We start from the raw sequence: 15731 nt of genomic DNA on the forward strand, positions 1-15731 counted from the left end.
TATTACTAGGTTGCCTGAAGTGGACGGGTGTACAAGTATTATGGTTGTAGTTGACAGATTCTCCAAGTATGCCACATTTGTAGCGTGCAAGGCACCATGCAAGGCGGAGTATGCTGCGGATTACTTTTTCAGGAATGTGGTGAAGTATTCGGGTGTTCCACTGAGTATCATTAGTGATCGGGATGCAAGGTTCACAAGCACTTTTTGGAAAGAGTTATTCAAACTGATTGGGACAAAGTTGCTCATGTCGACGAGTCATCACCCGGAGACAAATGGACAGACTGAAAGGATCAATGGGATTTTGGAAGATTATCTGAGGCACTTTGTTTGGTCGGACCAATTCAATTGGCCAAGGCTATTGGACTCAGCTCAGTTTAGCTACAACATGCAGAAGAGTGCATCGAGTCAGTTCTCACCGTTTGAGTTGGCAACAGGCCAGCAACCATTGACTCTTCATACAGTTTTGAGTGGATACATGGGAGAGAGTCCAGATGCAAGGAAAAGGTTGCAAGAGAGTGGCATGACCAGGTAGATCTTGCTAGGCATAATTTGGTCAAGGTTGCTGAAAGAATGAAGCACTATGCAGACTCTGGGAGGATGAGTGTGGATTTCAAAGTTGGTGACAGGGTCTTTTTGAAGATGGATCCAGTTCAGTTCAAAACACCAAAAGGGTTGAGTACAGCACTGGGACGGCGCTATGATGGGCCTTTTTCAGTTGTTGAAAAGATTGGGAAGGTGGCATACAAGCTGAAGTTGCCAAGTCACATGAGAGTTCACAATGTGTTCTATGTCAGCCAGCTCCGTCCGTATCATCAGGATAAGGAGGACGACAGCAGGAATGTTCCAACACGAGGACCAACGTTTGTCAGGGACAAGCCAGGGTTAGAGGTGGAGGAGGTGATTGCTATTAGAGATCGGGGATATGGTAACAAAAAGTGGAGAGAGTTCTTAGTTCATTGGCAGGGCCAGACCAGGGCAGAGGCGTCTTGGGAGCGAGCTGAGACCATGTGGAAGTATGAAGATAAGGTTCTAGAGTTCCTGAATCGGGACTCCAACTTATCCCTTTGAACATCCAACTTGGAGCTGGGTGCCTCCACAGCACGACATGGCCAAGTGTTGCCGGCGTCCGGGACGTCGCCTGTTTTAAGTGGGGGAGGATGTAAGGGGTGGGTGATTCGCATAAGAGGAAGGGCTGTCCCTAGGTTGAGACAGAGGTCTTTAAGGGACTTGTGGACTGCACAAACGGTTTCTCATGCGGAGTGGGTCGGGCACTTATAACTATTATAGGGGGAAGAAGAGTACCCCGACCGTTCTGAAACGAACGTCTACATGTGATTGCTTTTATTCTCCAAAGCAAAGTGTCATGGTGCAGAAATGCAAGGAGGCACACAACAGCTATCAGTGAGCAAAGTGTTCTAAGATTGCAATGTGGTGATGTGAAGCAGTGTAGAGATAGTGCTGGTAGACAAATCCTGAACTCTATTATCTCTGTGCATGAGAATATCCATTCTTTATCTCTCTCTAATAATCAAGGGTTTATTATGAAAGTTGACATTTGCTAAAGCCTATGATAGAGTAGAATGGTTCTTTCTTCATAAGATCTTATTTTGGTTTTAGTGTCAATGTGGCTAAGCTTATTATGCAGATGATCTCTACTACGATAGTAGTTGTTTTAGTTAATGGGCGTTCTTCTGCTTTCTTTAAACCGACAAGGGGGTTGAGACAGGGAGATCATTTATCGACAATCATCTTCACTATTATGGCTGATTGTCTGGGCAGATATATCGGGAAATTCGTCTCTTTAGGGAAAATTAAAGGTTTGCGACCTTATTCTCATCCTCTTATTTGTTCTCATGAACAATTTGTGGATGATACTAATTTTTTAGGTAAAGTTGAGGTTAGGAAGGCGAGGAATCTCAAAAAGGCTCTTAATCTCTATTCTTTTGCTTCTAGTCAATTGATTAATTGGAATAAGAGCTCTTCGTATTTTATTAATAGCCCTGCTTCTAGACAAGGTAAGATTGCTAATATCCTTGGTTGTTCTATAGGGTCTTTTCCTTGTATTTACCTAGGTCTCCTTTTGGAACCTAATCCTTCGAATTCTTTTTCGGAGGATCTTGATAAGAAATTCAACAAGAAATTGGCAAGTTGGAAAGGTAACTTGATGAGTCAAGTTGGTAAAGTCACTCTTCTTAAGGCTTGCCTCCAGAGTATCCCTGCTTATGCTTTGAGTCCCTTCAGGATTCCGGCGAAATATGTTGATACTATTGACAAAAGGAATTTCCTTTGGTTTGGATCTAAGGAGAAGAAGAGAATGGCTTTAATTGCTTGGGAGAAAATTTGTAAGCCTAAATTGGATGGTGGATTCGGCATCAATTCTGTCAAGAGTATGAATAAAACTTTACTTGCTAAGCAAGGTTGGAGAGTTTATCATGACAATAAGGAGTGGAGTTCTATTTGGAAACATAAATACGTCTTTGCTGCTGCTTCTTTGCTTGATTTTCTATCTTATCCAAATGTCCAGTCTTCTTCTGCTATTTGGGGTGTTGTTCAAGGAGCCAAAAAAAATTTAATCAAGGGATACATCTGGAAAGTCAGCAATGGGCATAAGATCAGGTTTTGGGATGATGTGTGGCTTCTGGATCATTCTCTGATTTTGAGGATAGAACACTTGTTGACAAATGTAAACAGAGTTTTAGTATTTTAGTGGAGAATTATTGGATTAATAGTGAATGGGTCAACCTTGCTGAAAGTAATATGGTTTTTACCAGTATCCAGTTAATTTTGAATGCCTCTAGCCTTTATCCTCATATTGAAGATAAAATGGTTTGGGGGATTGAACCAAGAGGTTGTTTTAAAGTTTCTAGTATCTTTAGAACTGAGGAAAAGGGAATTAGACCTTTATGGGCTAAAGCCTGGATTAAAGGTCTTACTCCTAAAATTAATATTTATTTTTTCTGGATCTTGCTTCAAAACAAAATCTTAACTTTGGACAATCTGCAAAAAAAAGGGGTTTATGTGGTCAACAGATGTTGTCTATGCAAAATTGAATCTAAAGATAGGAATCACCTTTTCTTAAATTGCAGGTTCAATTAGAAAGTTTGGAGTTATATCCTTCTCTATTGGAACTTAGATTGGGTTCAACATAATAATATTGATCAATGTTTCCAGAGTTGGAAATGTCCTTCAAAGGATGCTAATATAGGTTTTCTATGGAAAATTTCTCTAAACCATTTCTGGTGGGAATCTGGAAAGAAAGAAATAATAGAATTTTTAGAGACAAAGAAATTCTTGAGTGGGTTCTCGGTCACAATATTATCAGAGCTATCAAGGAAAACTTCAAATCTCACAGAAAATTGAGTGATGAAATCCAAATCAATAATCCTATGAAGACTAAAGGCTATAAAACCAAAATTGATGATCAGAGATAGAATGTTAAATGAGATTCTCCACCTATGGGTTGGATTAAAGGTAATTTCAATGGTGTTGCTAAAGATAATCCTGGTAAAGCTGATTGTGGAGGGCTTTTGAGGGACCATACTAGTAGAATTGTTGATGTTATTGCCATTCCTATAGGGATATCTACTAGCCATAAAGCAGAGGCTACGGCTGCTTTGTATACTATGAGGTTGGTAGTGGATTTTGGTTATCAGAATCTTTGGTTGGAAGGAGATTCGCTCAACATTATTAATATGCTTAATAACAAGAGCCTGGTTACTTGGACTATTGAGAGAAGTATAATGGAAATTAAAAACCTTATTAATAAATTTGATAATGTTTTATTTTCTCATTTTTTCGGGAGGGCAATTCAGTTGTTGGTCGGATTGCCAACCAAGCTGTCTATAGGGAAATTAAGTTAAGGTGGCAAGCTGACCTATGCAAGGAAGTGGAGCTAACGGCAATAGCTAAATATGACAAGACACGTGCTAGAGAAGGAAAGATTTCCTAAGATTGGAAAATTTATTAAGGGAAGTGATGGGTTTACGGAGGACAGTATGAGTTTCCCTAGGAAGTACTTTTGTGCTAATATGATTTGCATTTGGCACATCTGTAAGGTTAATAGCTCCTCAGTAATCATAAAAACTTCACTCTTTTTTTTGGTTTTTGTTTCTCAGGGGAATTGCTGGAGAAAACAAGATATCGAGATGGGAGGGGAACCTAGAAAGCAAGAACCGAGCAATTTTAGGGAATGGAAGGCAAAAGCTTCTGTTTGGGAGATTCTGCAAAAGGGGAAAGTAACAACTTACATTGAGAGATCCATGAGTATAAACCTCACATTACTAAGGTCTTTTTCAAAAATTGGTTTGAAGAAAAGGTCACTTTGCATGGGGTCTGAAGAATTCATTTCTGAGCTTACGGGGCTTCCAATGGAAGAGATAAAATTCACTAAGGAGACTAGTATCTTGAACACGGCTTTCAAGAAATTCCCAAAGAAGGAAGCTGAAGAGAAAAATTTGGAGAAAAATGGCGACTTCTATGACCTGAAACAAATTAAGGTCATCTGGAGGGACGTGTTATCATGTACCCGTGAGTATTTTATTCTTGATGGTAGGGCAAAGAGAGTCCATAAATTTCACTTTGTTTTCCTAAATCATTTAAGGCACAAGATAGGATCTCCTTTCCATTTTATCTAAAGTATTCTCTACTTCAAAGCCTCTATGCTCATAGGAAGAAAGATTCCCATTGTATGCTTCATGAAGGTTTAATATTACTTATAGAAAACTATTGTAAAAGCAAGGTCATTAAGCCCTCTCTGGTTTCAAAGAAGAGGAAAATGTTTGGCAATGATCCTCAATCTAAGATAATTAAGGCTAAAAGCGAAGACACTAGTGATAGCAAGAGTATAAAAAAGGTTTTCAAACGGGAAAAGAATAAGAAAATCATTGAGGAAATCACAGAACCTGAGAATTATGACAATGATGACAAGACAGAAATGGAGGAACTTAGTTCCAATTTTGATGGTTATTCTAGGAGCAAAGGGGTGTCGACTGGTAAAGATAATGTGGAGGGTAGCAAGAATAGAATTACTGATTCAAATGTTAAGACGGAAATGGAGGAACTTAGTTCCAATTTTGATGGTTATTCTGGGAGCAAAGGGGTGTCGACTAGTAAAGATAATGTGGAGGGTAGCAAGGATAGAATTATTGATTCAAATGTTGGGTCGAAAGCCCTTCGGGAGGATGAAGAGAAACATAGTGCTCACCCTTCCCACCCGAAGAGGAATGTTAGCGAGGAGAAAATGGAGGATACTAATAAGGAAATTGAGGATAAAGACCTTGCTACTAAGGACAACACCCTGAGTAAAGAGGAAAAAGAGGAGAGGACAGAGAAGCAGGATATCAATACTGATATCCAAATCAATACAGTTACTACTGCTATTGATTATGAGATTAGGGTTGTTGTCGATGGCAGGGAAGATTCTCATGAAGCAAAATTATCCTTTCTTCACAATGCTAAACTTAAAGTGGAGGCTTCCATTCAGGGCAATTCTTGGCTTTACAATGAAATTATGGTACTTAGAAGAAAATAATGGTCATGCAGAAAGAGCTAGACTATGAACGCACAATAAGAGCTCAGATGAAAATTCAAATTGGTAACATTCCTGAAAAGCTCAAGGAATATGAGCAGGAGCTTCGTTACTTAATTAACGAAAGTGGTGAAAGAATGGAACAGGTCACTTCTAGTCTGTGTGCAGTGGCGGCCAGTCTAGGTAAGAAGAGTAACGAGGAGATAATGTCTCTAGGTAATGTTGGGATGAGGAGTCCAGGGGGACCTAGTAAGAGAACTAGGCAAAGCATGAGGAAAAAGGTCATTGAGGCTCTTGAGGCTCTTGTTTTAGCTTCAACAGACATTATCCTCAGTGCTGCAGAAGCAGGTAAAGAGGTGGCGAATATTATCAAAGAGCTGTTGTAGGTGCTGGTGGGAGCTGGTGTGTTGGTTGTTGGTCCGAGTCGTTTTACTAGTTTTGCTTTTTGTTTTCTAGCTTGTTTAAAACTCTAGGTTCTAGGTCCTTGTAAAACCTAGATGTTTTTTATGGTTTAAACTATTGGTTTCAGGTCCCTATAAAACCTGGTTTCTTTGTTTAAAACTTTGGGTTTCAGGTCCTTGTAAAACCTGGTGGTGCTTAACGTTTATCTTTAGTTTTTTGTAAAGGGTTTCGAGTCCCTTCAAAACTTGTTTTTACCTTAATCTAAAACAAGCAAATTACTAACAAACTCATAAAATACTTCATATCTTGTTATTGCATTACAAACCAGCAATACAATAACATGCATAGAAAACCCAATTTTATAAACAGTAACAACAGCCAAATTGGAGACATATAAAGAAGAACCTGTAACACCAAATGTCAACTCTAATGTGAAACCACATCTAATGTTGAACCAGGCTGGCATCTGATCCGGCGAGTTGAGCCTGAAAGTTTTTGTCCTCATGTTTTGAGCATGAAGCTAAGCACTTAACAAATTCTTCCAAGAGAAATTCAAGACAAAATCAATATCCAAGCATAATCCAAGCCTATCAAAATGAACTCCTCATCCCTCTTTTAAGGACTGAACATAGGACTCTTGAGCTTCCTTCCTCTCCTTTTGTCTTTTTCCTTCTTTGTCGCCTTTTAACCCCCATTATAATATTAAATTGACCCATTTTATAAATTTGATTTACACTCTCATAAGTCAAATTATTATTATTTTTAATTTAACTTTAGAATTTCTGATGTCTCAAAAGGGGGCATTACAGTCCTCCCTCCTCAAGATTACTTGCCCTCAAATAGTCATGAGTTTGTAACCAATACCAAGGTCCCATATCTATCTACAAGCCCCTCTATAGCTCCTACTAGTAATTATGCAATTAGGATGTGCCACACTGTAGAATCATAAATAAATATCCAACTCATCCATCAATGAGATCCCTGGATTCTATGCCAATCTATGAGTACCGCTACATCTGTAGGTTGTGTGACTCTGATCATAACTACATCAAATCTCAAACTATGTAGCATCACAACAGAATCCCCAAATGCAAAGCACACATCTTGGTAACACTTGGATCTGAAACAAACCTATCAACATGATCCTGGGCATAGAAATTGATGATCGGTGAATCTCCAACCTCCTAAATCAGCCAGCTGAATATATAGATGTCAAACACACTGCCCATATGCAAGGAAACCAACTCATCGTGCCTCTAAATGTCGTTGCGATAACTTGGATCAGCATCAATAGTATCAACACTGTCAACAATATGTCGTTGAACTAGAAAGGTAAACATGTCACATGGAATATATGGCAATGTGTGTTGTCCCCACTCATCTACATGCAGCTCACTAACCGATGCGGGCTAAGCTAACTCTGAAAATGTACTAATAGTCCAAGCAGGACAGCCACATATAACTGGAGTATGCAAAAAGATAAAATCACCAATCAAAAAGTACACAACTGCCATATCATAAGGACTTGGTTATAAACCTCTAGGTAAGTCGTAAAATACCTTAGGGCACACTAAGTACAACCTTGAACTCTCTGCTTCACCATAAGTATTAACCATCAAATCTACACCTCCAGCAAGGAAAGGAAATGATCATCGTCATAAAAAACTTCAGAACTAATATCACATGAATCAACATTGTCCTCATTATGTTTTGGTGATGCGTAATTGTTGATATAGAGAACAGAATTCATGGGGTTGACATTTTGTTGGCTCTTAAGCTTTTCTTCAGCATATAGAATATCTCACTTGAAAGGGGGAAGGTGGATATACCATGTCCACCTGTGTTCTCATCAAGGGTGTGGATCCCTTCTATCATTGATGTGATCTCCTTGGTCCTGAGACTAAGATGATCTTCTTTGTGAATGCCCTACTTAGTTGAAGATAAAGCTCATCAACCTCTTTTTCCTTATCTTCTGCAAACTTGATAGCAAAATCCTTATCCCAAAACAGCTATAAATGATTTGATTTCAACCTTTCAAAAGCTTCTTTGATTGTGTGCAATTGAGTACTAATGATCCCACACAGATTCCCCTTTTATCTCTCATCCATTTGAGTTTTCCACATAAGGCCTTCAATGCATTTGTGAGACTTGTCTACCCTTGATAAAACTTGTACAACCCTCTCCTCTGTAACCAACAATCTTTCCTTCAAATCTTGCAATGATAAAGGTCGTAGTCCAAATTCATCCATAGGGTAATGGTTGTCACAAATCAAATTTTCTGATTTGTTTACAACTGCTGAAGTAATATCATTTTTGCACTTAATTGCTTCTATAGCTGGTGTCATGCACTCTTCATATAACAAAATTGGGTCAGCATTATGATCGTCTATGGTATCCTCAAGGAATTTCTCTCCTTGTCAATATGGATCTGCAGTTCACCAATAAAAAGTTCTGAATAGTTTTCACTTTTTCTGATTGGTTCTTCCTCCACATTATTCCCCTAGGCTGATTGGAAACCGCTAACCTTTGTGCTTTCATCATGAATGGTAAGTGATATATTCAAGTTTGTATCTTTATTCTGCTCCTCATAAGCCATGTCACTACCTTCATCTGCAACCTTTCTTTCCTCACCCCTGAGCTGCAATGTATCATCTTCCTTAACCATATCACAAATATATTCAAGTGTCCAGGCCTCCTGACATGAGAAGCAAATCTTTTCTTTCCTCATCTTGTTTTTAATCTTTGTGGGAGATTCTATAACCTGATTTTTTTATGAGTTTATTGAAAGATCCCTGATGGATCTCTGTTGCAAATCTGCTATAGATTTATTTTATTTTTGTTTTTTCCTGTTTATTAATGTTTTCTTGTAGAACTAGACGGAAATGCAGAAGAGTTTGTTTGTTTTTGTGTTTTTGATGATTATTCCACATAGAAATGAGAAGTAACAAATGGCAAGAAAAGAGTCTGAAAATAAATAACAATATGCAGTAAAGTCAGAGTTGATACAAATCGTACCAGGCAGATCTCTGAATTAAAGAGCCAAATAAAAGATCCAGTACATTTCCTCTAACAATGACGCCACAACTGGCTGATGAAAACGAGCTGATAAGATGCAAGATTCTGTTGCTGAGTAACCAATTTTTCTATGTATCCAAGTGCTGCAAATGACAGAGTACAGCTGCAAGTACGGCTGCAAGTACGGCTGCAAGAAATGGCAGTGTACGGCTGATAGAATTCACCTTCCATACGCCAAAGAACATGCCCAACAAAACAAACTGTAGGCCCAAGCTGAAGTGGCGTCTACCTTCCTCCTGAATACTGTTGAAACTACTGACAAACCAATACCCAATGCTGCTGAGGGTTACGTCCCAGCCAGCAATTACCCTGGGGTTTGCGTCCCAGAATGCAAATCGCTCAAGCAGAGCAAATTTGAAAAGAAGTGTTTGAAAAATATGCGTAATCATGAGAAATGGCGCCCATCTCCTTATAACCCCTTGCAAGGCAATTCGAACCCTAAAGTGACCCCCAATTGGCGTTGGCTATAAAAATGAATTAAATCTTATTTTAAAGTGACCATGTCACTAGAAAATGACATTTTCCACCATAGTAATAAATCCGCTCACCGAATTGCCCTGAGACCAAAGAGGAAGATTTAGAGAATTTCAAGACCTTTCCAACAAGCTATCATAACATGGGATACGCATACAAATGAGGCCAAAATTCCCTTATTACTCCAAAATGGCTATTAACTTAGCCTTATTTAAATATTAAACGCTAAATTAAGAAATATTAAAAATATAACCCAAATAGCCACAAACTACCCAACCGACATCACAAACCATAAAATCATCCTGTCACCTGTCTGTGACTGAAGTCGGAAATCAAGAATCCACTAGCAGTCTCATCCCTAAAATCTAGGGATGCTCCTAAAATTTAGGAAACAAGCCCTATCCCTCTGAAACTGAACCCAAAGGGTCATCTCATGGAAACCCAGCCCTGGGCATGATCATACCTCCTAAAAAGTAGGAATGAACCCCATAAATGTAGGAACTGCCTCCTAAAAACAAGGAACATCACCCAACTGATCAATACCCACCAGAAAACCAAGTCCCCAACACTGAATAACCATACTGGGTCTCCATCCAACCCTATCAGCCTACAAGACCCCATAATAAGCTGACTCACATGTCTCTGTTAGACTGAGCTAGAGTGGGGACATGACATTTATTTCTTTTTCAGCCCTTGTTTCTTGAACTACCAAATTTTCCGTTCACAGTGCTTGAGCACTTCGTTAACCACCTTATAAGCAGCCTTAGAAGCATCTTGTTCTTGGCCTAAAATTGCTAATAGCTTATGAACAAGAGGCTAAAGGTGAACAGCACTCTCATTAATTGTCATAACCATAATGGTCTTCATTGCTGCAATAACACCTTTATCATGTTCTTCCCGGATTGTGACCAAAAAATAATAAAACATGGTGTGAATTAAGCCATTCAGTCCCATGTCTAAAATAAGGTTACACAATCTGATTTTTGTGAATGTTTTTAGTATAACAACCCTTCTTGAGAACTGATGACTTCTAATGTTCCCAAGATTCTGAAAACTATCAACGATTAACTTAAGTAACTCCTTCATTATGTCTTCTTCATAAGGTTTTTGAGGTGACAAAATCCTTGTAACCTCCATCAAACAAGAAGTTGCCAACAACCTTACCATGCTATCTGAGTGCTTCAACCACTTATAAGGATTCAAAGCAGTCACAATAGAAGCAAGAGCGATCTGCAATAAATCGAAGGGTGATTGCCTAACCATGCTTCAACATCCTTCCAGTTTAGTCAAAGCGATGAGAATATTTTCCCCTCTTTCAAGTTTGCTACATGTCTCATAGAGTGCTTTGGCCAAACTATTTTCTAATGCCATTTTTACATCTGAAAATATTTTGAAATCGCCTTTTTAAAGAATTTGCTTTATCAACAGTCCTCAGCTGGTACTGTTCTTTCTGAAATTCTCAGAAAATGAAATGAATTGCCGCAGAGATGATTATAATTTCACAGAGTATAATGCTTGCAAGACAACTAGTGGACGGATTGTATCAACAGCAAAAAATTACTGATCACAGCTAAGTAAAACTTCTCAATCCTCTTAAGTGATGTTTAGTCAAAAGTTGATATGCATGTTGCCTTTGAGTTTATGGTTGCAGATGTGCTGGAATGCCCAATCCACTACTATTGTAGGCTACCCTTAATATTTTTCTTCTTGTTTGAATGGATGTGTGATATGTAGCGTAGACTCTGAGAGTATAGTTCAAAACACAAGAGAGCACCTGAAATCACGGTATCCCTGAACCCGTGGGATAATCTGCAAAAGAACATCCATACGAACCCATCTCCTTAACATCCCTCACTCTCTCAACAATTCATCAATCAATTTTAACCCATTTTGAAATTTCTCACAGTTAGGAGTCTGGGCAAAAATTAATCCATGTATTTATGGGCCACTGAATAAGATATTATTTTCTCCAATAATAATTTATTTAGCAGCCAAGACACTGATAGAAATGCTTTTCTTCCAATGATTTTCACCCAGAATTTGCATTGTTTAAAATAATTCTCATGGTTACTTAAAGCCCAGTAAGCCCTTCAAACCTTGAATTAGAACGGGCGTATGAACTTGGATCATTATTTTGTGTTACCACGCAAGTAATATTTACATGTGTTTCCCAGCACATATTACTTGGAACCCCCTGTCCGTATAACTGATGCTACTTGGTCTCTTGGCCGCTCAGTTAAATCCTCAAACCAGTTATAATTAAGGAGAATCAAAACTTTATCTAATAGTCTCCAATTTCATATCGAATTTATTTAGTATAAAGAAACATCTAATGTAATTTAAGCAATGAGATGTTCAATATCATTGTAATTGCCTTATATAGCCTCCAATGCGAGTTAGATAATTCTTTGAGTGAGTCGAGTCATCCTTCCCTACGCAAACCATCACCTATTCATTCACTATAATCTTTCAATGGTCCACCTGACACCAATAACACTGTCATTACAACTCCAAAGGCATTACTAACTCCCGACACACATATATTATATTCATCTTCTGTGATTTCCTATCATTAGTAACACCACAAATCTGCTTAGCATAACTCCCATCCCTGAAACTCTGCAGAAACCCAACCTGGTACTTAATGTCAACATTACCACTGCTTTGTCGTTATTTGTAGTCTTCCACACATGTACACATTCTTTCTAGGTGTGAATTGTAACTGAATATGGAGATGTCTTTGCCAAAATTCCCTATAGCCTTCAATGTCAAAGGCAGTTACAACCAAATCTTCCAAACTGAGTATGTGTTCAGATGCTCAGCATGTTCAGAACTTTAGTGCCCCCCACTCACGATTCTGGAAAGCAATAATGGTCATCTCACTGCATTAGGCAAATGTGTAGAAAGCCTCCTTGATTCGTAGTTTTCTGTAATCATGTCCAAGACTGGTTTATCTCCACATATAGAACTCACAGCAACTAGATACCGAAAGTTGCACTAGATTCCCATCGCCTTCCTCTATTCAAGTAAGCTTGTTATGGAAAATCTTCATATACTGATTGCTTTTAAGATATCTGCATGTTTGTTAGTTTTTCTCTCGTTCCTTACCTTTTGTTGATTTGTCGTTTAATCAACGAGAGAAAAATTGCTAACAAATTCAAGAACAATACTAAGAAAATGATAAGTGTCTCCCAATTATGGCAATTACTGGCAATAGTTAGCAATTCAATCATTAAATTTGGAACGACATTGGACACCAACCAATGGTATATTTTTCTTCTCTCAACTACAAATGTCACACAGTTATGTTTTGGGCAATGGATAGGGACCGTCTACCCTCCTAGATCCTTCACGGCGGCCTTGTTAGTTTCCTGTGGATGAATACACAGAGTCTATACCCCAGAACGAGTAGAAGCTGGAACATGGTATTTCTTCAACAATCCAGACCCGATAAAAGCGGTTTGTTCAAATATTTTATTGCACAAGCTCCCATGGAAATTATGTGTTTCGATGAAGGCAACAATTACATCAAAGGAAGAAGATTATATTACAATTTCTTCGGTGATTTAAAACTTCCCTTATAAACTATGCCTCCCCTCAATAGATGTTAGTATCAAAATATCTTGCCCAATATAATATTATAGCTTTGCCCAAAATTTATGAATAGCCTACCCACAAATCTCAGAATAAATGACCCCTCACTATCAATAATTGCAACAGAGTAATTCATGGCTATCTTATTCATGCAATTTAACAACAGAAGTTTTGGACCCCATTAATATAAGTAGCTGGAATACTATATAATATTTCAATTAAGATCTCATCAAAAATTTGATTGTTCGGCATGAAATATTCAAATTGTTACAACTGTAAATTTCTTCAGCACTATATATATATATATATATATATATATATGTCTTAATATTTCTTAAACAACTTGTCTGCTTCTTTTACATGTGATTAGACCCAACAGGATGGCAAGGTCGATGCTTTGATACCACTATAATATCCCAAATGGATATTTTCCACAATTTTTCTCACATAAATTTTCAGAATATAAACAGTTATTTAATGCAGAGATAAATAGCAAATTACCGACAATCTCATATAAATATTTCCAATTTTGTTATTGCATTATAAACCAGCAATACAATAACATGCATAGAAAGCCCAATCTTATAAATGGTAACAACAGTCAAAATGGAGACATATAGAAAAGAACCTATATCATCGAATATGATAATGTGAATCTACCTCTAATGCTGAACCGGGTTGACAATCCATCTGGCGAGTTGAGCCTAAAGATTTCTGTCCTCAAGTTTTTGAACACGAAGCTAAACACTTCACAGATTTCTCCAAAAGAAATTCAAGACAAAATCAATATCCAAGCATAATCCAAGCCTACCAATATGAACTCCTCATCCCTCTTTTAAGGACCCAACATGTAACACTTAATCTTCCTTCCTCTCTTTTTGTCCTTTCCCTCCTTTGTCACCTTTTAAGCCCCCTTATAATGTTAAATTAACCCATTTAAATTTCTTTTAAGCTCTCATAAATCAAATTAAATATTTTATGAATTTAACTTTAGAATTTCTTATGTCCCAAAAGGGGATATTACAATTTGTCACCATCTAGTTATTATTATGGACTGTGATATGGACTGTGAAGTATGCATTATGCAATGAAATGTAATCAACCACATGAATATAAGCAACAAGAATTTATTTTTGACAATCAACAGGTTAAAGTCTCTATTTTATTTTCCTCTATATCTCTATGCTATGGAAATGCCCTTAATTTTTTTTTTAATTGATTTGTCTTTTTTGGTGAGAAAATCACATTTTACATGTTTATCTAACAAGACACTTGTAACTATAGCATCTGACAAAAATCCTGCAACCATTTTACTCCACCACATCACAAGCTCAGGCATTAAGTCAAAACAGTTCATGTCCTGCATCTCTGCTTCCATATTTTGAATGCATTAGTGCACATCCTACAATCATTATATTATTGAAACATCTCTTCAGGGCATTTTGCCAAACAATTCATGTGTTTTAAATATGCTTCCACTGTTTATATGCATGTCTACAAGTGTTGTTGCAACAACCTCTGACAAAAATTCACCACTGTGTAGGCTTACAGGATGGTATATAAAAATTTATAATTTTATAATAAATCAATATGTATATATCTATGTATGTATTTGTTTGAGTATATGTATGTATGTATGTACTCAAACCTGTATCAGAACCAGGATCAGTAAATTAGATCAGCATCAAAGGAGAGCAAGACATCAGTTTACTAGTTTCTTATAGTGAACATAACCACAAACGCATATGACTAAAAATGTACAACAAAAAAATCAATGAAAACAAAATTTGCTAATTATCATCAATGAGATAAACTTAATGAAAACAAAATTTGCTAAGTATTATCAATTAGATAAATTGACTAAGTGCAAAAACTACTCCAACAATATTCAACACAATCCAAAAGCAGTGTCAATTGCATACACCCCAACCAATTGAAGGGTGTTAGAAATGTAAATAGTATTTTAATTTTGATCCCTATCATCCTTGGTATAGTACCACTGACTATGCATTTCATCTCTAGGTTTGTGTAATAACATGTCTATCCAATCCCAAACTCAATAACAAAATGAAATATTCCACACTGTTCATTACACTCAGCACACTTTCAAGCCTTGGATTGCAGTTTGGATTGACTGTGTCAGCAGATTACCTGCAGAATCTTCAACTGAATCTTTTTGTGTCTTCACATTGCACTGCACAGTTTGTGGGCCAGTTGCCACATCTACAATCAGGGACAGAGAGAAGCCTCAATAAATCATAGAGCATACCTACACAATAAATTAGAAAAATGGAAAATATATAAAAACTACAAAGACCATTCCAAAATGAAATAATGAAGCTGCAAAACCTTCTCTTGTCTTCATTGTGCTGCACAGCTTGTGTGCCAATATGCACATCTACAATCAGGGATATGGGAGAGTTTCAATCAACTATACAGTGCACCTAAACAATAATTTGTTTTCTATTGAACAATAAACAAAAACTGCCAAGGTCATTCCAAAATAAAGAAAAATGGAGTTGCTAGATGAAGTACACAGGCCAAAGGATGGACCTGTAAACTACTAGAACATAAGGAGCCAACAGCCCCGAAAAACTAAACAGAACATTGAATATTTGGTTCTTAATCATTTTTAAAGTGAAGTAGTTTGGGCACAGAT

The 15731-nt window shown here is 37.4% G+C and overlaps 1 protein-coding gene across 12 annotated transcripts in view; it reads right to left on the reverse strand.

Annotated features, from left to right (window-relative positions):
- LOC149556875 (uncharacterized) overlaps positions 1-15731 on the reverse strand; it is a 103247-nt gene that overhangs the window by 78295 nt on the left and 9221 nt on the right. For 6 of the 12 annotated variants that reach the window (XM_089831477.1, XM_089831481.1, XM_089831480.1 and 3 more), the window contains exons 2-3: positions 15422-15470; positions 15224-15295 (exon numbers count right to left, since the gene is read on the reverse strand). The gene's annotated coding sequence lies outside the window, so the exon portion shown is untranslated. Of the gene's footprint in view, positions 1-15223; positions 15342-15421; positions 15471-15731 lie in introns of all 12 variants that reach the window. The other 6 variants (XM_089831484.1, XM_089831478.1, XM_089831482.1 and 3 more) reach the window with 2 other exon arrangements.

Source organism: Cupressus sempervirens, chromosome 5 (assembly GCF_028749045.1).
Source record: "Cupressus sempervirens isolate cs-2001-9-10 chromosome 5, ASM2874904v1, whole genome shotgun sequence".
Classification (NCBI taxonomy): domain Eukaryota; kingdom Viridiplantae; phylum Streptophyta; class Pinopsida; order Cupressales; family Cupressaceae; genus Cupressus; species Cupressus sempervirens.